Genomic DNA, 24,037 nt, shown 5'->3' with positions numbered 1-24,037 from the left:
CAAACTGGTCAACCTAAAAGAAATGGACATATTCCAAGAAAAATACAACCTCAATAAGGAAGAATAAAAAAAAAAAATCTGAATAGGCCAATAACTAAGGAGGAAATTGAAGCAATAATAAAAATTAAAAAAATTCTAGCAAACAAAAGCCCTGGGCCAGATGGCTTCACAGGGGAGTTTTACCAAACATTCAAAGAAAAACTAAAACCTATCCTCCTCAGCCTATTCCAGAAAATTTAAGAGGAAGGAACACTTGAAAACTCTTTCTATGAAGCCACCATTACCCTAATCCCAAAACCAGATAAAGGCACTACAAAGAGAATTACAGGCCAATATCCCTGATGAACATAGATGCTAAAATCCTCAACAAAATCCTAGCATATTGGATCCAACATTACATTAGAAAGATCATACAACATGACCAAGTGGGATTTATTCTGGAGATGCAAGGATGGTACAATATCCACAAATCAATAAATGTGATACATCACATAAACAAATTGAGAGATAAAAATCACATAATCATATCAATTGATGCAGAAAATGGATTTGACAAAATTCAACACCCTTTCCTGATAAAAACTCTCAGCAAAGTGGGAATAGGAGGATCATACCTCAACATAATAAAAGCCCTATATGACAAACCTACAGCCAACATCATACTCATGGGCAAAAACTAAAACCATTTCCCCTAAGAACAGGAACAAGACAGGGATGCCCACTCTCACCACTCCTGTTCGACATAGTCCTGGAATGCTAGCCATATCAATCAGACAAGAAGAAGAAATAAAAGGCATCCAAATTGGAAAAGAAGAAGTAAAATTGCCATTATTCGCAGATGACATGATATTATACATAGAAAACCCTAAAGACTCCATCAAAGAACTACTAGGCTTAATAAATGAATTTGGCAATGTAGCAGGATACAAAATTAACACCCAGAAATCTATGGCTTTTTAATACACCAATAATGAACGCACAGAAAGAAAAAGAAAAACAAAACAATCCCATTTAACATTTCACCAAAAAAATTAAGATACCTAGGAATAAACTTAAATAAGGCGGTAAAAGACGTGTATTCAGAAACCTACAGGACATTGAAAAAAGAGATAGAGGAAGACATAAACAAATGGAAAAATATACTGTGTTCATAGATTGATAGAATCAATATTATTAAAATGTCCATACTACCCAAAGCAACTTATAGATTTAAAGCGGTCCCCAATAAAATACCAATGGTATACTTCAAAGACCTAGAACAAACTCTCCAAAAATTCATATGGAATAAAAAAGACCCTGCATAGCTGCAGCAATCCTGAGAAAAAAGAACAAAGTTAGAGGGATCACAATACCAGATATCAAGCTATATTACAAAGCCATGGTTCTCAAAATTGCCTGGTACTGGCACAAGAACAGACATATAGACCAATGGAACAGAAAAGAGATCCCAGAAATTGACCTAACCCATTATGCTCAATTAATATTTGACAAAGGAGGCAAAGGCATACATTCTCTTCAATAAATGGTGTTGGGAAAATTAGACAGATACATGCAAAAAAATGAAACTAGACCACCAACTTACACCATGCACAAAAATAAACTCAAAATGGATAAAGGACTTAAACATAAGACGGGAAACCATAAAAATCTTAGAGGAATCCACAGACAGCAAAATATCAGACATATGTCGTAGCAATATCTTTACTGATACAGCTTCTAGGACAATAGAAACTAAGGATAAAATAAACAAATGGAACTACATAAAAATAAAAAGCTCCTGCACAGCAAAAAAACCATCAACAAAACAACAAGAAAACCCACTGCGTGGGAAAACATATTTGCCAATGTTATCTCTGATAAGGGCCTAATCTCCAAAATTTACCGGGAACTCATACAACTTAACAAAAGAAGGATAAACAATCCAATCAGAAAATGGGCCAAGGACCTAAAATAGACACTTTGGGAAAGAGGACATACAGAAGGCCAAGACACATATGAAAACATGTTCAAAGTCACTAATCATCTGAGAGATGCAAAATCAAAATGACAATGAGGTACCATCTCACACCTGTCAGAATGGCTATCATCTACAAATCAACAAATGACAAGTGCTGGAGAGGATGTGGAGAAAAGGAACCCTCGTGCACTGATGGTGAGAATGTAGACTGGTGCAGCCACTGTGAAAAACAGTATGGAGTTTCCTCAGCAAATTAAAAATGGAATTCCCATTTGACCCAGTAATCCCACTTCTAGGAATATATCCCAAGAAATCAGAAACACCAATCAGAAAGGATATATGCACCCCTATGTTCATAGCAGCACAATTTACCATAGCTAAGATCTGGAAACAGCCTAAGTGCCCATCAGCAGGTGAGTGGATTAGAAAACTGTGGTACATCTACACAATAGAATACTAACCTGTTATAAAAAAGAAGGAACTCTTACCATTCACTACAGCATGGATGGACATGGAGAGCGTTCTGCTAAGCGAAATAAGCCAGTCAGAGAAAGATAAATATCACATGATCTCACTCATTTGTGAAATATAATGAGCAACATAAATTGATGAACAAAAATAGATCCAGAGATAGATGCAACAGACGGTCAAACCTCAGAGGGAAAGCAGGGGAGGCAGGGGGATATGAGATCAACCAAAGGATTTGTATGCATGCATATAAGCATAACCAATGGGTACAGACACTAGCGAGGTGAGGGCATGTGCTGGGGTGGGAGTGGCCAGGAAGAGGTCAATGGGGGAAAAAGGAGACATATGTAATATTTTAATCAATAAAGAATAAAAGAAAAAGTAGAAGAGCCCCTGGTTTGGCTCAGTGGATAGAGCATCGGCCTACAGACTGAAAAGTCCCAGGTTCGATTCTAGTCAAGGGCACATGCCTGGATTGCATCCTCGAGCCCCAGTAATGGGGGTGCAGGAGGTAGCCAATCAATGATTCTCACTCGTCATTGATGTTGCTATCTCTCTCTCCCTCTCCCTTCCTCTCTGAAATCAATAAAAATATATTTTTTAAAAAAGAAAGAAAAGTAATTTTTTAAAAAGTAGAAGAAATAAGGGCCTGATGTAACTATCCTTGTAATGTAGGGATTATCTTAATTTTGCAGTCGAGGAAACTGAAGTCCATAATATTGAATGAGTATTTCCTAGTATGTGACTAAATCAAAGATCATACTTAGGTAGCTTCTTCTTTATCATGAGAAAGTTCCCTAATAACTTTTCATAACTTAAGATTTCAAAAAGTCAATGTTTACTAATAATAGGTTTTGGGATTAAGAATTTTGTGCTCTTTGAACAATTAGACTTCTGAGAACATATGCTAATGTAGTGTTCTAAATTAGGCAAAGGTGGTCAGGAAGGTGGTCAAAACAACATGATTCATAACATTGGAAACTTCTAAACAACGTAGACATTCACGTGCCCAATAAATGCAAAGCACTGTCAAACCCATGACCCTGGGGTCAAGCTGCCTTGATTCAGACCTCAGCTCTCTCCCTCACTGGTTGTGCGATGCCAGCAAGGTCCTCTGAGCCTTAGCTTTGCGCCTGTAAAATGGGGATAGAACTCTGCCCCTCTCGTTGGGTTGTTGTGGCGAGTAAGTGATGTATGCCGAGCCCTTAAAACAGTGCCGGGCGCTGTGTGTGTGTCGTTATTGTTATTGACAGGATGCAATTTAAAATTATGGGCATGGATAATCTAATAATATCGAAAAACCTATATGACGTACAAATCAATTTGCTGATGGATTGGATATGGTAGCAAGAGAGGTGTCTTACAGTCACTCCCAGGGTTTTGGTCCAAACTACTAGAAAAGTGAAATTGCTTTTTACTGAGATAGAGAAGGTGGAAAGCCGGGCAGATCTGAGGTGGGGGATGGGAGCCAGGCATTCTGGGTGGGGAAGGGGGGTTGGCTTCAACAACAGAAACTCATTTCTCAGAGTTCTGGAGCCTGGAAGTCTGAGATCAGAGTGCCTACAAGGTTGGTTTTCTGGTGAGGGCTCTCTTCTTGGCTTGCAGAGGCCAACTTCTTGCTACGTCTTCACGTGGCAGATTGAGAGAGAGAGAGGGAGGGAAAGGAGGAAGGAGGAAGGGAGAGAAGGCCTTCTGTTTCAGGGTGCCATTTGCTGTTGCAGAGACAGGGCCAGGTGGAGATGTCCAGAGGCAGCTGGATAAACAAATCTGCAGCTCAGGGGAGAGGGGCAGGCAGAGGCATTTAACTTGGAGTCAGCAGGATGGGAATGGTATTTAAAGTCACAAGGCTAGCCTAAGTCCCGTGGACAGTCCGCGTAGAGATAATGATACATCTGAGAACTGGCCCCGAGCATTTGTAATGTTGGAGGTAGAGAAATGAGGAGACAGAAGGAGCAGCCTGTGGTGTAAGAAGAGAACCAAGGGTCAGAGGAGACTGGAGTGATCAGCTGTGTCAAATGCCGCAACTTGAGGCTTGAGAATTGACAGCTGACTTGGCGGGGAGGTTTTCGGTGAGGTTGACAAAGCTGTCTCAGTGCGGTGGTGGAGATGAAAGCCTGATTGGAAGGGCTTCACGTGAGACCGGGAGGAGAGACTTGGAGACTGTGAGGACTAGCTATTTTTAAATTGTTTTATTTTCCTAAAAAGGGCCCAGAGAAATGGGGTAGTAGACGGAGGGGCATATGAGGCCAATGGGGAGGGGTGGGATTTATTTCTTTTAAAAATAGATGTTTTCATTGATTTTTTAGAGAGAGAGAGGAAGGGAGAGGGATAGAGAGAAAGAAACATCAATGATGAGAGAATCATTGATCGGCTGCCTCCTGCACGCCCCACACCAGGGATCAAGCCTCCAACCAGGAACCAAGGCATGTGCCTGACAGAGAACCGGTGACGTCTTGGTTCATAGGTTGATGCTCAACCATGGAGCCACACCAGCTGGGCGGGATTTATTTCAAGATCAGAATCACCCCAGCGTATTAGCAGCTGGTGGGAATGATCCTGTAGAAAGGGAGTAAGTACTGATGCAGGAGCCACAGGGATCAGTCCTGGAAGGAGTGGGGCTTCGACAGCAGAGACCATCACATCCACAGCAAGAGGAAGGAAGGCGGGGCATGCACGCAGGGCGCTGGAAGATGTGCTGATGGGGTGTGTTTACTGTTTTCTCCTATCTCATTCCTGACTGAGTGCTTCAGATTCTTAACTGATAAGGCAGAGGAGCTGGAGGTTTGAGGAGAGAGAAGGAGGTGAAGAATCAGGGGGCCTGGGACAGCTGCTGGACCAGGGAGCTTAGTGGGGCTGCCAGACCAAAGCCTATCCTGGGGGCCGGTGAGCACCGACCTGGGACAATTCCGAAAATTCATGTTTCTCTGCAGCCTGTCTTGCTGCCTGGCTGCAGTCGAGGTGCAGACAAAGTGGAATTGTTTGTCAAACAGTGTCTCGGCTCCTTCCCAACCAATTAAATAAGAATCTCCAGGGCCCATCCCCCAGTGGGCATATCCGAAGTGCTCGGCGCATGCAGCCGGGGTTCAGAGCCATGGATTAAATAAAGCTAAAGGTGAAGGGAGGGTTCGAAGAGGAGCCTGAGATCCAGGACTCCTGCTGTGAAAAATTCAGTGTCTATTAAATTATCTAAACGGGGGCTGCCAATTTAACCGAGCAAAGGAGCCCAAGACGAGAAACTAGCATTGTGCTGTGAATGTTATATACTCAGCCCCGAATAAAATAAGAATTGTAACCTCTACTTTAGAGTAAATAAGCTGAGACCCAGACAGGCAATGTGAGTTGCCCTCAGCTCCACCACTAACCAGGAGCAAAGCCAGGATTTAGATCCAGAACCAATTTATTCTTACAATTTTGTGAAAGATGTGGGACTTGAGCTGTGTGTTAAAGGAGCAGTGGGGTTGTGATTTTGGAGATTCAAGAGGGCTTTGGAGGGCGAGGGATGCTCTGAGAAGAAAGGCCTGGGGGGCGAGAAAGAACAAGATGAATGCAAGGAATATTCGGGGGGAAGGATGCCCCTCGTGGCCAGGTGGGATGAAGTAAATGAAGGAACAAATGATTCAACCCACCCACCAACACATAAATGAATTGGGATGGTGTCTGTCTTCAGTAGCCAGAGAGCAGGGCTGCCTGCCAATATACGTGGGGCCTGAGGAAGCTGCATTGCCAAACTGCTAAGCAAATGCCCCCTATATTGTTTGTATAATTCCTTATTTTTCAGAAATGATAGCTCTTGGGCTCCATTGAGATAAAAGATGGCCCCTGAGCATAATCTCATTATCATCAGTCACCACGGCCGAGGAGCTTTATGTGTCCACAGAATCTTAGCATCTATATTTCTCTAGCTTTAATCTAGGGGTCGATATCCCAACACAGCACTGCTCAGAATGCATAGCCAGTAGTAAGTGATAAAGTGGGCTACTGTGTTTTATTTTATTTGGCTTTCAAGCCAATCAATTTTATAGCCGTCTGTTTGAGTGCTGAAAAAACACACAAAACATTCTGGAGACAGCAAAGAATGATATGAAAACATGACAAAATGAATCTCTATCTCCCCGCTTCCCCCATGGGAAGAGGCCCTAAGTAGACTGTTGATTATGCATCTAATAAGGCGGCTGCTCCTGAAATGGCCCTTTTGATTGGTTTGCAAGTAACTCTGCTTTATGCCTCTTTGGCTGCTCAGACCCACCTGTGGGATGAACACAGCGATAATATCAGCTTGATTGCCTTCTCACAGAGATATTTTTGCTTTGTTTTTACTTTAAGAAGAGGGAAAACCATAATTCCTGAAACAGTAGCAAAACAAGAGGTTTACGAAAACTAAACTAGCACCTGTCCTCAACAGCAGTGCTGATTAGCGAGCTGCCTCGTTATTCCTTTGGGAAATAGATGTGGTCCAAATAAGGTGGGAAAGTAGCCTGCCTGTCCTGTAGTAGAAAGCCTACACTGGTGAGTTTTTATTTATAGGGAAAAGAGTATAAATCATCCGGTCAAAAGGTACGCAATAAATTCAACATAAAAGGTAGCTTTCAAGTATGATTGTTATACTTGTCTGAGTTTCCATTTCTGACCGTGAAAGTCTTTTTTAGTTCAAGTAGTTCATTAATGCAGCCGGCCCTACTCATTCATTCACTGAGCAAACTTTTATAGAGTGTCTACCCTGAGTCAGACGGTGTGCTGGGCACTGAAAATAAGACCAAGGAAAGTAAGACAGACCTTGAGCTCAAAAAGACTTTTCACTAGTAACTAGGGCTCTTGCAGTAGATATTCATGGGGCAAGAAAGAAGCTAATATCCAGGGGTTGCCCACACTGCCCAAATGCATGGCCAGATTTATGACTGCCCAGAAGTGCCGTTTGGGTCGCCTTTGTACAATTTGCAGGGTCTGGTGTAAAATTTACTACTGCTACGGGACCAACTGGAATTTTCCTAAGAACTAATGACCACAAGGGTATTTGCATCTTGAAGTGCATAGTTTACGGAGATTATGTGAATTCATTATAGGCCTACATTTAAAAAATTATTATTGCTATTCTAGGTGCATTTCTTGATTTTTATTTCCTTTATTATTTTTTTAATTATTAAAATCCACTTGATTCCCCGGCAGAAGTCTATGCAGAAAGGCAAAAGATGTTCTGCTGGAGAGGAAGAGTTAGGGGAACTGGGAGGGCGAGGGCAGGTGCCACCTGGACTGCTAAGGGGCGTGCTGTCGTCCCACGGAGGGCATTCCAAAGTTAAATACAGACTCCAGCACCGCAAAGGGTACAGCTCCATGGCTTCCGGACACCACGTTCTCTTGGTTGCCACTTCTCAGCCTCTTTTGCTGGTTTTGTTCTCCCTGGCTACAGCGGCTGGAGGGTTCTGCCACTGGCCCAGTTCTCTCTTCCATCTACCTTCACTCTCTTGGTCACCTCATCAAGTCACATGGCTCTGAATACCATCTATCTGCTGACAACTCCAAAATTCCTACCTATGGCCAAGACCTCTCTCTTGCTCTCAAACTCTAAACTCATATAGAAAATTCCCATCCTGGCTGGTTTTCTCAGTGGGTAGAGCATTGGCCTGTGGACTTCAATTCTGGTCAAGGGCACATGCCCGGGTTGTGGGCTTGAGGCAGCCAATCAATGATTCTCTCTCATCATTGGTGTTTCTATCCCTCTCTCCCTCTTCCTTCCTCTCTTTAATTAATACAAATATGTTTGTTTTTAAAAAGAAAATTCCCCTTGAATATCTAGTATTTATTCCTTCCCACCTCAAACCCACCCTACTCATAGCCCTGCCCATCTCAGTTGATGGTAACGCAATCCTCCAGTTTGCTTAGGTCACAGTGTTGGTGCCTTCCCTCCATGTCTTTTCCTCACACCCCACATGCAGTCAGCCAACAGACTGCCTTAGCTCTTTTCAACATAAAAGCAGAATCTAACCACCAGCTTCAGCCGTGCCTCCTGGTCTGAGCTACCTTCATCTCCCGCTCGGATTCCTACATACCATTCGATTGGTCTCCCTGCTCCCACCCTTCCCCTCCTACATCTATTCTCCACACTGTAGTCAAAGTGCGCCTTTTAAATTCAAGTCAAATCATGTCATCCCTCTGCCCTTAACCTTGCAATGCCCTTCCATCTTATTAAAGTGATGCCAATGACCTCCGTGTCCACACTGTCACCTCCCTGCCTCCTTCCCCCTGTCTCCCCCTCACTCACACCACTCCAGCCACGTCATCCTCTTGCTTGTTCTTGTACATGTCAGGGACACTCCTACCTCAAGGCCTTTGCACTGTTGGTTCCTTTGCCTGAATTACTGTCTCCTCATATATCTACATATAGCTCACTCCCTCACCTCCTTGAAGTCTCATTCTCTAAGAAAGAAGAAAATCTTACCTTGGGAGACAACATAGATGAACCTAGAGGGTATTATGCTAAATGAAATAAGCCAATCAGAGAAAGACAAATACCATATGATTTCACTTATATGTGGAATCTAATGAATAAAATAAACAAAATAGAAAAAGACTCATAGATCCAGAAAACAGACTGACAGTTGTCAGTGTTGGGGAGGTTGGGGAACTGGATGAAATAGGTGAAGGGATTAAGCACACACACACACACACACACACACACACACACACACACCCTCAGGCACAAGACACTCGTATGGTGATTACCAGAGGGGAGGAAGGCATGGGGGGAGGTAGAAGAAGATAAAGGGGGAATAAATGATGACAGAAGGAGACTAGATTATGGGTGGTGAACACACAATACAATATATAGTTCAAGTATTATAGGATTGTACACTTGAAACCTATTTAATTAACCAATGTAACCCCAATATATTCAGTAAAAAAATATTTAATCTTAAAAAAAGTCTCCTTATCCATTTGATCTGCCTTAACCATCCCATCTAAACTGCAACCTACCCCACTTTTGGCACTTTGGAGTAGGTTGAATGGTACCCCCCCCCCCCAAAATAATAAAGATATGTCCATATCCAAATCCCTAGAACCTGTACTTGTTACCTTATTTGGAAAAAAGATCTTTGCAAATGTAATAAAATTAGGACTTCAAGATTATCCTGTCTGGATTACCCAAGTGGGCCTAAATCCAATGACAATTGTACTTATGAGAGGCAGAAGAAGAAACACACAGAGAGGGTGATGTGTAGCTGGAGGCAGAGATTGGAGTGATGTGGCCACAAGCCAAGGAAATCCGACAGCTACCACAGCGGGAAGAGAGTAGGGAGTCTCCTCTCAAACCTTCAGAGGGGCAGGGCCCTGCTGACACCTTGATGTAGACTCCCAGCCTCCAGAACTGTGAAAGAATAAAGTTCTGTTGTTGGAAGCCAACCAGTTTGTAGTAATTTGTTACAGCAGCCCTAAGAAACCAATACAGTGGTTAAGCATCACTTAACCCCAGGCTTGTTTAGATTTAAGTTTTGTGGTGTTTAAGGAAACCAACCTGTTGTATATTAATATTTGTGCAAAGGAAAAGCACATATTTGGTATTTTATGGGCCTGTAATGTTTTTTTGTTTTTGTTTTTTAAATATATTTCTTTATTGATTTCAGAGAGGAAGGGAGAAGGTGAGAGAGATAGAAACATCAATGATGAGAGAGAATCATTGATCGGCTGCCTCCTGCACACCCCCTACTGGGGATTGAGCCCACAACCCAGGCATGTGCCCTTGGCCGGAATCGAACCTGGGACCCATCGGTCCGCAGGCTGACGCTCTATCCACTGAGCCAAGCCGGCTAGGGCGGGCCTGTAATGTTTAAGACAATTTGGCCTAATATTAAAATTAACATTTGTGTTTTTAATTCTCACCTGAGGATATGTTTTTATTGATTTTTTAGAGAGAGGAAGAGAGAGAGAGAGAGAGAGAGAGAGAGAGAGAGAGAGAGAGATTGGTTGCTTCCCATACTTGTCCCAACCAGGCATCAAATTCAAAACCTAGGTATGTGTTGAGTACTCAGGAAGTTATGTTAGTTCAATCAAAACACTGAAATAATAAAAAAAGAAAGAAAGAAATAGAAGACATCTACACTAATAAAAGAGAAAGATTCAAATTGACCGTACCTTCATGACACTCACCAGCCAATCAGGAGTGAGTATGCAAATTAACCCAACAAAAGCTGGCAGGTTAATTTGCATACACAGGTGCAGAGTGGCCGGGGGCGGGGGAGGACACAGGTGTTCCACACTGCCCCAGCCACTCCGCCCCTCTGGGCAGTGTGGGAAGGTGGAAAAGTGGCTCTGGGCTGGAGCGAAGGCAGTGCCAGCAGCCAGGGGAAGGAAGGCCCATTCTTGCACAAATCTTCATGCACCAGGCCTCTAGTCAATTTATAAAGCTTGAAATCATTAACTTAGTTAAGTTTAGAAATAGGATCACATACTAGTCAAAGGCCTTTAACATAGCTTTAAAAAGTGTACAACAGGCTGTATCTAATATACAAAGAACAATAATATTTGAGGCAGAACTTAAAGCTTCAGGAAAAATAGTTTTTTAATCTGTAACTTTAATAAATTAAATATTAATTTTTAAAAGCAGCATTAAGCTCTGAATGGTTTTTACTGCCTCAAAACCACCCAAGGGCACTAAAAAGCTCACATTTAATAGAAGCAACATAAAAGAAACTTTCTAACTTCAGGCCAGGGCCAGGGGAGGCAGACAGTGTGACAGTGGCCTGTGCTGTTGTGGGCAGCAGAGGGCCATGAGCTTCGCTGGTGGGTGCTGCTTCTCTGAGCCAGAGTGTTCCTTGTCACAGGAGGACCATCAGGTCCAAAGGCCTCTAGTGACTGAACAGACAGCATTTTGAGTGCCATCAAAGCTCTACTCTGCCATCCCTGTCTTTCCTCCCCAAGACGTTGCCCTAAGTGAGGCATTCAGGAAAGCATTTGACTTTCTGTTTCTTTATTAGCTTAATTTGAGGCACCAACTCTGTCCCCACAGAAGAGTCATTTTGAAATGGCAGCCATTTCGGGTTTTAGTGCGTTCTTTCCCATGCATTGCTGCAGGCACCATTGGTTTCTTCATGTGTGGCTGCTGGTCCCGAAGTTTCCCTCTGCTCCCCACTGGCCCATCGGTCAGGTCCAGGTGAGACAGCCCTGGCAGCTGCTGTCCTGACCTGGCATTACATAGCCTTGGACTTAATGTTGCTGTTATCAGGCCTCAGAAGAATCACAGCAAATGGCTTAAGGCCTGTAATGTGTGAACCATAAAGAAACAAAAATGATTTTATATGAAAGAAGAAAAACCTAAAAAGAGACTTGACAATGATTTGGAAATATAGAGGGTGGGACAAAAGTAGGTTTTCAGTTGTCTGTAAGGAAAATAATACTAATTAATTAATAATAACACAAGAGTAAAGTTTCGTGTACTCACAACTAAAAACCTACTTTTGCCCCACCCTGTGTAACCAGTTTTAATACTGTTCTTAATTCTGTCCACTTCCATCTCATATTCACTTCAGAGCTCCCAGGGCACTCCAGGGGCTAACAGCGGGGCAGTGAGAGAAGCCAGGAGGCGGGAGGAGCACGTCGCTGGCGCTGTGGGATGGCGCTGTGGATGGCACTGTGGGATGGCGCTGTGGATGGCACTGTGGGATGGCGCTGTGGATGGCGCTGTGGGATGGCGCTGTGGATGGCGCTGTGGATGGCGCTGTGGGATGGCGCTGTGGATGGCGCTGTGGGATGGCGCTGTGGATGGCACTGTGGGATGGCGCTGTGGATGGCGCTGTGGGATGGCGCTGTGGATGGCGCTGTGGGATAGGCTGTGGGATGGCACTGTGGAATAGGCTGTGGGATGGCACTGTGGATGGCGCTGTGGGATGGTGCTGTGGATGGCAGTGTGGATGGCGCTGTGGGATGGCGCTGTGGATGGCGCTGTGGGATAGGCTGTGGGATGGCGCTGTGGAATAGGCTGTGGGATGGCACTGTGGATGGCGCTGTGGGATGGTGCTGTGGATGGCGCTGTGGGATGGCGCTGTGGATGGCGCTGTGGATGGCGCTGTGGGATGGCGCTGTGGATGGCGCTGTGGATGGCGCTGTGGGATGGCGCTGTGGGATGGCGCTGTGGATGGCGCTGTGGGATGGCGCTGTGGATGGCGCTGTGGATGGCGCTGTGGGATAGGCTGTGGGATGGCACTGTGGAATAGGCTGTGGGATGGCACTGTGGATGGCGCTGTGGGATGGTGCTGTGGATGGCAGTGTGGATGGCGCTGTAGGATAGGCTGTGGGATGGCACTGTGGGATAGGCTGTGGGATGGCACTGTGGATGGCGCTGTGGGATGGTGCTGTGGATGGCGCTGTGGGATAGGCTGTGGGATGGCACTGTGGAATAGGCTGTGGGATGGCGCTGTGGATGGCGCTGTGGGATGGTGCTGTGGATGGCAGTGTGGATGGCGCTGTGGGATAGGCTGTGGGATGGCACTGTGGGATAGGCTGTGGGATGGCACTGTGGAATAGGCTCTGGGATGGCACTGTGGATGGCGATGTGGATGGCGCTGTGGGAGGGTGCTGTGGATGGCAGTGTTGATGGCGCTGTGGATGGCGCTGTGGGATGGCGCTGTGGATGGCGCTGTGGGATGGTGCTGTGGATGGCAGTGTGGATGGCGCTGTGGATGGCAGTGTGGATGGCGCTGTGGGATAGGCTGTGGGATGGCACTGTGGAATAGGCTGTGGGATGGCACTGTGGATGGCGCTGTGGATGGCGCTGTGGGAGGGTGCTGTGGATGGCAGTGTGGATGGCGCTGTGTGATGGCGCTGTGGGAGGGCGCTGTGGGAGGGCGCTGTGGATGGCGCTGTGGATGGCGCTGTGGGATGGCGCTGTGGATGGCGCTGTGGATGGCGCTGTGGGATGGCACTGTGGATGGCACTGTGGATGGCGCTGTGGGATGGCACTGTGGATGGCGCTGTGGATGGTGCTGTGGGATGGTGCTGTGGATGGCAGTGTGGATGGCGCTGTGGATGGCGCTGTGGGATAGGCTGTGAGATGGCGCTGTGGATGGCGCTGTGGATGGCGCTGTGGATGGCGCTGTGGATGGCACTCTGGGATGGCGCTGTGGATGGCGCTGTGGGATGGTGCTGTGTATGGCGCTGTGGATGGCGCTGTGGGAGGGCGCTGTGGATGGCGCTGTGGATGGCGCTGTGGATGGCACTGTGGATGGCGCTGTGGATGGTGCTGTGGATGGCGCTGTGGATGGCACTCTGGGATGGCGCTGTGGATGGCGCTGTGGGATGGTGCTGTGGATGGCGCTGTGGATGGCACTCTGGGATGGCGCTGTGGATGGCGCTGTGGGATGGTGCTGTGGATGGCGCTGTGGATGGCGCTGTGGGAGGGCGCTGTGGATGGCGCTGTGGATGGCACTGTGGATGGCACTGTGGATGGTGCTGTGGATGGCGCTGTGGGATGGCATCCATCCCTCAGCAAGCCCTGAAGAACGTGCACCCAGGGCTGGATGCCATCCCAACTCAGACTGCAGGAAGCTTAGTGCCCTTTCTCTGCTCTGGGTGCAACCTGCCAGTTCCAGAAAACTAGGAAACACCCCACTTACTGCCCCCCATGACCACATTCAGAGAACAAGGACACTGATTTTAACTGGATTGAATCAACCAGGTGTTTTTGTTTTTATCTCCATGGAGATTATTCAGTAGAAACCAAAGCACAATAAACCAAGATTTGTATTACATCTCATTGGAAATTGTTCCTTTTAGTATATGTCATTGGAAATTATTCCTTTTATTGCTATTATATGTTGTTGGAAATTGTTCCCTAAGTCCCGTTGAGGACGTTCAGTGTCCAGTTAGAGCTGAGTGACAAGGAAGAGCATAAGGTGCCTCCTCTGTGACGCTGTCCCCACACGTCCTCCCGGCTACTCCAGGTGAGCTGGCTGCAACGTCTCCCATTTGTCTGACAAACACTTGCTTGGCACCTGCTGTGCTGAGCTATAAAAATAAGAGCTTCCGTCTCTGGTGGCTGCCAGAGGGGAGGGGAGTTGGGGGACTGGTTAAAAAGTGAAGGGATTAAGAAGTAGAGATCGGTAGTTACAAATAGTCACGGGGGTGTAAGCACGGCACAGGGAATGCAGTCAGTAGTATTGTAATAACTGGGTAGGGTGCCAGGTGGGTGCTGGAAATACAGGGGGGAGCGCTTTGTGAAGTGTTTGTTTGTCTAACCCCGTGGTCGGCAAACTGCGGCTCGCGAGCCACATGCCGCTCTTTGGCCCCTTGAGTGTGGCTCTTCCTAAGCCTTAGGAGTACCCTAATTAAGTTAATAACAATGTACCTACCTATATAGTTTAAGTTTAAAAAATTTGGCTCTCAAAAGAAATTTCAATCGTACTGTTGATATTTGGCTCTGTTGACTAATGAGTTTGCCGACCACTGGTCTAACCATATGCTGTCCACCTGAATCTAATGCAAAATAACATGGAATGTAAACTGTAATTTAAGAATAAAATTAAAAACAATGCTTACAATAAATAAATAAGTAAATAAATAAATGTTTTAGTCTCTGACTTCAAGGAGCTTTCAGTAGAGTGAAGAGAGGGAAAAGTAAACATAATCACAATGTATTATTTTGAACACTGGTGGAAGTGCAGGGCTGCTGGGTGTGGTTATATAAGCAAGTGGTGCACTACACAACTCCAGGTGGGGCAGGGGCCTTTCACATAGCAGTCAGGTGCTTGCACAGCCACCTGTGGCAGCCTTAGTGGCTCTGGAGGCAGATGGGAGGGGCCGCTAACCTGGGCACACAAGGAAGAGCAAAGGGTGGTAGGTGGACAGGCTCTAAACTGCTTCCCAACTTCTATATTCACATCCTTGAGTGTGGCCAGACCTGTGACTTCATTTTGACCAATATAATATGGAAACGGTGATAGGATGTCCCTTCTAGATTGTGTTCCATAAGACTTTAATGCCCCGCTTGTTAGGAGACCTGCTCTTTCGCTGGCTTTGGAGAAGCAGGCTGCCATTGGCTTCCCTATGGAGAGGGCAACGTGGCAAGGAATTGAGTGAGGGCAGCCGACAGCTGACAGCCAGCAAGAAACAGGCCCTCAGTCTGACAGCCCAGGAGGAACTAAATGCTGTCAACAACCACAGGAGCTTGGAAGCATCTCCTTCCCCAGTCAAGCATTCAGATGAAAACCCAGCCTTGGCTGAGACCTTGATTGTGAGAAACCTTGAAGCAGAGAATTCAGCTAAACCTGGACCCCTAATTGCACCGATATTGTGAGAAAATAAGTGTGTGTTGTTTTCGGGTGCTCGTTGGATGCTAATATTGTTGTGCATCAGTAGCTATCTAGTATAGGTGGTAAGGGACAGCATCTCAGGTCACATATACCCTATGTTCCCATGGCACTTTGGAAAATCCTCAGAACAGTGTATTGCAAATGTTCGTCTTCCCTCTTGAAGCTGTTGTCTTATTCGCCTCTGAGTTTCTTCATCTGTAAAATAGGATAATACTAGTACCTGCTGCTGCAGGCTGCAAATTATGCCTGATTTAGTAAGTGCTCATTAAAAACTACTTCTACCTCTTTAGGGCTTAGCACAGTACCTGGCACATGCCTTATACATACTTATTGGATGAATGATTACCTAAATGCAAGACTTGATGGAGAAGGCCAGTGTATCAGCACCTTATGGAAAAAGAAACCAGAAGGAACCAACGATGTATAAAACAGCGTGCAGGAGTGACTAAGCAAACCCAGGCAGAAAGCAGGCCTAGATAAGGTGGTACCTGTTAGGAATATCCATTAGGAATAGCTGCTTCTTTGGTTTTGCCCTCTCTGGACATGAAGGAGACAATCAACAGAATCTGATGTGACTCTTTAATGCCTCTTTTCTAAGGATCTGGTAATAACCTTTACAATCCCTTTAGTATTTCTTTCATCCACGATGCATTCGTCCATTCCACCCACAAACATTTACTGAGGACAAGTCTATGCCAGTCACTGGATTAAGCACAGGGAATAAATACAGCATGAGCTGCTCACAATCCCAGGGCTTGTTAATGGCCTATCTGGTGGGAATCTCCTCTTATGTTCTGAGAAGCCCCCACACCCCACCCCTTGCTATTAGTGCTATGCTAGAATTCCCTACTCTTGTTTTGGGGTTCTCAGTATTCTGTGCAAAGTCTTTACCCTCTTCTTATGCACTTGCTTCAAGAAGAGGCTTTAGATATTGAGTCTTCATCAATGAAATGTATGGAAGGCTTTTCTCCCTCCAGTAATCTCCTTCCCATGGAACTAGGCAAGTGATTTTGCAAGTAATAGCTCTTTAATCTGGATGTTCTTTGTGATCTCTTTTCTGATGTGTTTCTTTCTGAGGAACTGGGGAGATACCAGGGCCCTTTGATAGTTAAAAAATCTTTTATGGCTTGGAACATGACCTTAGAGTGTATCTTGCATTGCATACCACCTCACACTTCCAGACACTGTAAAAGGAGGATGGTGGGATAGCCTATCTAACTGATTCCAACAGCTGCTGTTTAGTTGTGGGGTAGAAGAAGTAATCACCAACAGAAGCACAAAGAGAGCAACAAGGAGAAAGCCCCACCACAAGCAATTTGACGCATCCCCAGGTGGCCAGGGAGGAGCAGCACCTGACACCCCAGTCCTAGCCTACAGCTACTGCTGATTTCTTGGCAAAAGCTTTGGATCCACCAAGAAGAATTATAAACAATGACAGACTTGCTTTAATGTTTGTTGGTTTGTTTTTTAAATAAAACAATAAAATGAACAGCCATGCGCCTACCACCCAAATTAAGAAATAGAATGTTCTTTTAAAAAAAACTTTTAATAATTGATTTTGAAAGAGAGAAAGAGAGAGAGAGAGAGAGAGAGAGAGAGAGAGAGAGAGAGAAACATCAATTTGTTGTCCCACTTATGTATGCATTCACTGGTTGATTCTTGTATGTGCCCTGACTGGGACAATGCTCTAACCAACTGAGCCGCATGGCCAGGGCTGAAATAGAACGTTCTAAGTATCACCAGAGCTCCCTGTGAGTAAAGTTGCCAGCTTTAGCAAAATAATAATAATAATAATAATAATAATAATAATAATAAAAATATATTAAGTTTCCAATCTTTTCCTTTATGGTTTATATTTTCTGGGTCTTGTTTAGAAAATACTCCTTACCCCAAATCATAAAATATTCCCTATATTGACATATGCAATTTTTAAAGTTTTCCCTTTCATGTTTAAGTTTTTATTTCACCCCAACTTTATTTTCTATATAATGTGAGGAAGGAATACAATATCATTTTCCCAATATGGATAAACTCTTGTTCCCACACTATCTATTGAACAATTCATTCCTTGTCATCCCCTGTATCTCACACATGCACCACACACACACACACACACACACACACACACTGCTCACTATTTTTTCCTTTGGTCTATTTTTCCATCCCTGTTTCAATACTATATTGTCTTACATACATAGATATATCAATCTTGCTATTTGTCAGGGCAACCCCCCTCCACCCCATTACACCTCAAGAATAAGAACTATTTGTGGGCCTTTGCTCTCCTATGTAAATTTTGGAATCAGATTATTAAGGTCTATGATAAACTATTGAGATACTGGTTGAAATTGCATTGAATTTGGGGAGAGTTGACATATTTATGACATTGAGTCTTTCTACCTATGGACACAGTATATCTCTTAGTTTTAACATTTTCAATAAAGTTTCTCTCCATTTAAGATATTGCCCTTATTTATAGTTTTTTATTATAATAATATCTTTTAAAAATTATATTGCTATAATTTTTATGACTGCTGTGTGAAAAGGCACTTTTCTAAATTATTTTCTTAATCCTAATAATTTGACTACAGATTCTTTTGTATATTTTCTATAAGCGATTATGTCATCTGCTAATAATGATAGTTTAATTCCTTCCTTTCCAATTTGTATGACTTTTATTTATTTACTAGAGGCCCAGTGCACAAAAATTTGTGCACTCGGGGGGTCCCTCAGCCCGGCCTGTGCCCTCTCGCAGTCTGGGACCCCTCGGGGGATGACCACCTGCTGGCTTAGGCCTGCTCCCCAGGGTATTGGGCCTAAACTGGCAGTCAGACATCCCTCTGGCAGCCCAGGAGCCCTCGGGGGATGTCCACTTGCCAGCAGGGAGCAGTCCTAAGCTGCAGTCAGACATCCTTAGCGCTGCTGAGGAGGCGGGAGAGGCTCCCACCACCACCACTATACTGGCAGCCATCAGCCTGGCTTGTGGCTGAGCAGAGCTCCCCCTGTGGGAGCGCACTGACCACCAGGGGGCAGCTCCTGCATTGAGCGTCTGCCCCCTGGTGGTCAGTGTGTGTCATGGTGACCAGTCATTCCCAGTCATTCTGCTGTTAGGGTCAATTTGCATATTACCCTTTTATTATATAGGATCTTTTAAAATTTTACTAATGAGAATAATGTTGAATAGAATGATGATATTGGGCATCTTCAACTTGTTCCTGATTTTAAAGGGAATACTTGTAAGCTTTACCATTAATAATATTAGTGTCTGTCATAAGCTTTTGTTTTGGACTTTTATCCTGTTAAAGAAGTTACATTCCTAATTTTTATTTTCAGAGTTTCTGTCACAAATGAGTTTGCTTTTCTCAAATGCTTTTTCTGCATCTATTGAGATAGCCAAATGGTCTGCCTTCTCTAATCTGTTAATGTAAGGAATTACATTAATGGCCTGTATAATGTTAAACCATTTTTTCATTCCTGGGATAAACCCAATTTAGTATGATTGATGATCTTTTTCATATTCTCCTGGATTTGGTTGATAATAGTTTGTTTTTGCAACTTTGGTTATGAAAAAAATTGGCCTAAAACTTTCCTTCCTAGTCTTTTAAATTTAATTTTAAGACCAATGTTACACTAATCTCATAGGTTGAATTGGAAGAATTTAAGATTGGTGCAAGAAGATGTTCAATTAAGTTTCATTTGAAGCACTAAGATTTAAGAGATATGAACTTCCAAAGTGGAATGGTAGGCCAAGAGAGCCTTTTCGATGGAAATACCCAGGAATTCATTCCTGAACATTGTCAACTCCTCGTGTAATGTAATGTCTTGAGAGCAGTTGATGGAGATTTTTCAAGATTTGGGGGGAAGTGTTACTGGCTCATGTGAACTGAGCAAGATGGGATTCAGTACTTCCTCTCGGAGAGCCCCGTATGTATTCTCTGCTGCTAGGCTGTCCAGGGGACTTGTGTCTGGCTCTCATCTAGCACACAGAAGGCAAGAACAGGCTGGCTGGCTCCTTAGGTGATGGAGAGAAAGAAGGGCGCTGCTGGGCTTGAATCAGCTTGCTGCCCCGAATTTGTCTGGGCAAAGAATGCATGAGTGTTTCCTTGGCTCCTCTGCAGCCAGAAACACACAAAAGAGCTGGCACGGGGTCATCTCAGATCGCATCCCATAGAGTCGGGTCAGTGGAGAGGTGAACAGCTTTCATTACAGGGAAGCTGGGGGTGGAGGCTGCTCTTTTGATTCTAAATGGGGGTTAATAAGCAACTTCCAGAATGCAGTGCATTCATTCAGGTCAGAGGAAGTCAGCAGCGATGGGTAGGAACATAGATCGCACGAAAGCACTCCTGAGAGGGAGAGTCAGCTTCCACAGCCAGCAGGTCCTGAGAGAGCAAGGCACCCTAAAAATAAACAGCAGCAGTTCAGTAAGGGCTTTCTGTCTTCCTCCCTTCCCCATCCCCCAGACCTGGAGCAGAAACAACTGCGAGCGAATGGGGCTGTGCCAGCCACAAAGTTACTGTCTTTCAGCCCAAACCTGCCCTTTTATTCTCTGTCTGTGATGCTGGGCCACAACCCTGCAGGCCGCATTTCTGCTCTGACGCCTGTTCCCCGTTGGCCGCTGCTGATCAGGATGCTGAAGGGGGGCTGGGAGGCGGGAGGATCTATCAGGAGGTACTCCTCCCTGCGTCTCTCCCTGGACAGCTTGTCTGCTGGCGGTCCCTGTGTGGGCTGCTGCAGCATCATTTCTTCACCCCGTCAGTGGCAGCTCCTTCCAGAGCAGCAGCCAATCCCACGTGCAGTTTCTACAAAAAACGTGCAGGCCCAGGCTCCTGGCATCCACGCCTGCATCCTGAGGCGGCACTGCCTGCCGGCCAGCACCCCCTTTCCAGAGTGTGGGCCCCACCTCCCAGGCTCAATTCTCTGAGCTCAGAGACACCAGCACCAGCCGGGCCCCCCTTCCTCCTGGTGACAGGATCCCTGGTCTCAGCTCTATAGTGTTAAAAACTTAAACCTCGTTCTTTTATTCCCTCGGGCCCTGGGGGTGGTAGCTGCTTCTTGAAATTGCTACATTGATGAAACTTTAGAATTCTTTTCCTGCCTCCTCAGTTCCCTGGTTAGTAACTTGGCATTTAGTTAATATTCTTTAAATTAAATTTGTCCTCGGGTAACTGGTGTGTCTTCTGCCTCCCACTTGGACCCTGATTGATAGAGGGAGGGCGGGAGAAGGGTGATTGAGAAGGTGGGAGAGGAAAAGAGAAGACAGTGACCTTCTTTCCCCCCAAAGGGGTGGCCAGCTGCACAGCCCTGGTTGGGGGAAGAGAAGGTGGAGAGGTCTCAACTTTTACCTTGAAAGCCTCGCTTATCATTTTAAGTTACTAATTTGAGTCAGGGTTTATGTCTAAAAGTAAATATAGGCATTTTTATTACTCAGTAATAACCATAAAGTCAAGGACTTGCCTGAGTTTTCATCCAGTGCCAAGGTAGGGGTTACCTTTACTGAGGAGACTTAAAGGGACAGCAGGAGACAGAAATGTAGTATATCCATAAATTCTGCTTATTTAATGCACTGGTTAGAATCTGCAGCTATAATTAAAATGTCTCAAAGCCTTGGATGTCTTTTGTGGGAAGATTTTTTTTTATGCTGATTATGTTCTATTTCTTTTTTAGTCAATTTTTGGTAATTTATATTTTTCTAGGAATATTTCCATTTAAAATGCACATTTTCAAATTTACCAACATAGGTTTTGCATCTTATAGGTCTATTATCTTTTTGCTATTTGTATATTTTTCTCCTTTGTTCTTAATACTATTTACACCTTCTCTCTCTCTCTCTCTATATATATATATATGTGTGTGTGTGTGTGTGTGTGTGTGTGTGTGTTATTTACTGATTTGTTTTTAATTTTTTTGTTACTCCTCACCAAAGGATATCTTTTCCATTGATTTTTAGAGAGAGAGTAGAAGGGAGGGGGAGGGGAGAGAGAGGAAACATTGATGTGAGAGAGACACATCGATTGGATGCCTCCCCTACATGCCCTGATTGGGGCTGGGGAATGAGCCTGCAACCCAGGACTGTGCCCTTGACTGGGAATCAAACCCACGACCCTTCGGTGCAAGGGCTGATGCTCAACCACTGAGCCACACTGGCCAGGAAAATTATATATATATATATATATATATATATATATATATATATCCTATCTAATAAAAGAGAAACATGCAAATTGACCATACCCCGAATGCTTCCCATTGGCTAATCAGCAGGATATGCAAATTAACTGCCAATCAAGATGGCGGCCGGAAGCCAGGCAGCTGAAGCAAACAGGAGGCTTGCTTGCTCCAGTGAAGGAGGAAGCCAAGGTTCCCCATCTGCCGCTGCCAGCCTCTGAGTTGCAGTCTAAGCAACTATGTTGCAAATATAGAAGCTAAATAAACCCCACGCTTTCAGCCAGCCGGCCCAGCTGGAGTTGCAACAGTGTTTCAATTATAGAAGCCAAATAAACCGAGGTCTCAGAGCTGGAGCCAAGCCTCAGAGCTAAAGCTGGCTCTCAGCTCTAGTGACAGCCATAGAAGGTAAATAAATCCCAGAATACAAAAGAAAAAAGGAAAAAAGGAGAAGTTGGGAGCTTCAGTCACCCGCCAGCCTGAAAACGGCCCTCAGCCCCTCACCCAGACTGGCCAGGCACCCCAGTGGAGACCCCCACCCTGAAGGGGATGTGACCAGCTGCAAACAGCCATCATCCCCTCATCCAGGCTGGCCAGGCACCCAAGCGGGACCCCTACCCTGATCCAGGACACCCTTCAGGGCAAACCAGCTGGCCCCCACCCGTGCACCAGGCCTCTATCCTATAGAGTAAAAGGGTAATATGCCTCCCAGCACTGGGATCAGCGGAGCTGTGAGGCCTCCCAGCACTGGGATCAGCGGAGTCATGAGGCCTCCTGGCCCCTGGAGCAGCGTGACAGGGGGCAGCGCCCAAACCCCCTGATCACCCTGCGGCTCTGTGTGTGATAGGGAGCGGGGCCACAACCTCCCTATCCACCCTGCTCTGTTCATGACAGGGGAAAGTGCCCCAACCCCCTGATCGACCCTGCTCTGTGTGTGATAGGGTGTGGCGCCCCAACCCACCCCCCCCCCCCATGGGCCCTACTCTGTGTGTGACGGGGTGGAGCCACAACCTACCCATAAGCCCTGCCCTGAGTGTGACAGGGAGGAGTGCCCCAACCCCCCCCCCCCATGGGCCCTGCTCTGTGTGTGATGGGGTGGAGCCGCAACCTTCCCATTGGCCCTACCCTGAGTGTGACAGAGGGTGGTTCCCCAACTCCCCTATCAGCCCTGCTCTGTGCGTGACAGGGGGAGCTCCCCAACCCCCTGATTGGCCCTGCTCTGTGTGTGACAGGGTACGGAGCCCCAACCCCCGTAATGGGCCCTGCTCTGTGCGTGACAGGGGGCAGCGCCCTAACCCCCTGATCGGCCCTGCTCTGTGCGTGACGGGGGTGGTGCTGCAACCTCCCCATCGACCCTGCCTTGAGTGTGACAGGGGGCGGTGCCCCAACCCCCCAATCGGCCCTATCCTAAGCGTGACTGAGGGTGGCATCGCAACCTCCCAATCCGCCCTGCTCTGTGCATGACAGAGAGCGGCGCCCCAACTCCCCAATCAGCCCTGCTCTGAGCCCGACCAGGGGCTGCACCTAGGGATTGCGCCTGCCCTCTGCCACCCGGGAGCGGGCCTAAGCCAGCAGTTCATTATCTCCCGAGGGGTCCCAGACTGCGAGAGGGCACAAGTGGGGCTGAGGGACACCCCCCCACCCCCCGCCAGTGCACAAATTTTTGTGCACCGGGCCTCTAGTATATATATCATTTCCTTATTCAATCTTTCCAGGGATTAGTCTCTTCAAAAAAACAACTTTTAATTTTGTTGATCATCTTTATTGTATCTATTATCTGTTTCATTATTTTAAGATTATTTTCTCCTTTTTACTTTATTTGAAGATATTCTATTTTATTTCTACCTTCTTATGTTTCAATCTTGGCTTATTAGTTTTGAGCCTCCTCCCCACCCCCCTCGCCCCAAATAAACATTTAAAGCTGTACATTTACTTTCACGTGCACCTTGGACAGCTCGTCATCCTCTATCATGGCTGATATCTGAATGAATTCACTGCACATCATAAATTTTGAGTGTAGTGTCATGTAGTTCTTGTTTTTTATACCTTACAGTATGACTTTTCTTGTTGACCTATGAGTTAAGTATGTGTGTGTTTTAATTTAAACTCTTTATTGAGGCATAATATAGAAAGCACATACACATATATGATATAG

General features: G+C 45.6%; 1 long non-coding RNA gene across 3 annotated transcripts in view; it reads right to left on the bottom strand.

Annotated features, from left to right (window-relative positions):
• Window positions 1-18,776: 18,776 nt before the first annotated feature.
• The window catches only part of LOC118676952, a 29,000-nt gene continuing 23,739 nt past the window's right edge, over window positions 18,777-24,037 (bottom strand). For all 3 annotated transcript variants that reach the window (XR_004974266.1, XR_004974268.1, XR_004974267.1), the window contains exon 3: window positions 18,777-20,117. This is a non-coding gene — a long non-coding RNA (uncharacterized LOC118676952). The remainder of the gene's footprint in view (window positions 20,118-24,037) is intronic.

This window comes from Myotis myotis, unplaced genomic scaffold (assembly GCF_014108235.1).
Source record: "Myotis myotis isolate mMyoMyo1 unplaced genomic scaffold, mMyoMyo1.p scaffold_m19_p_2, whole genome shotgun sequence".
Taxonomy (NCBI): Eukaryota; Metazoa; Chordata; class Mammalia; order Chiroptera; family Vespertilionidae; genus Myotis; species Myotis myotis.
The sequence above is the reverse complement of the archived record's forward strand: the minus strand, read 5'-3'. Positions and strand labels throughout refer to the sequence as shown.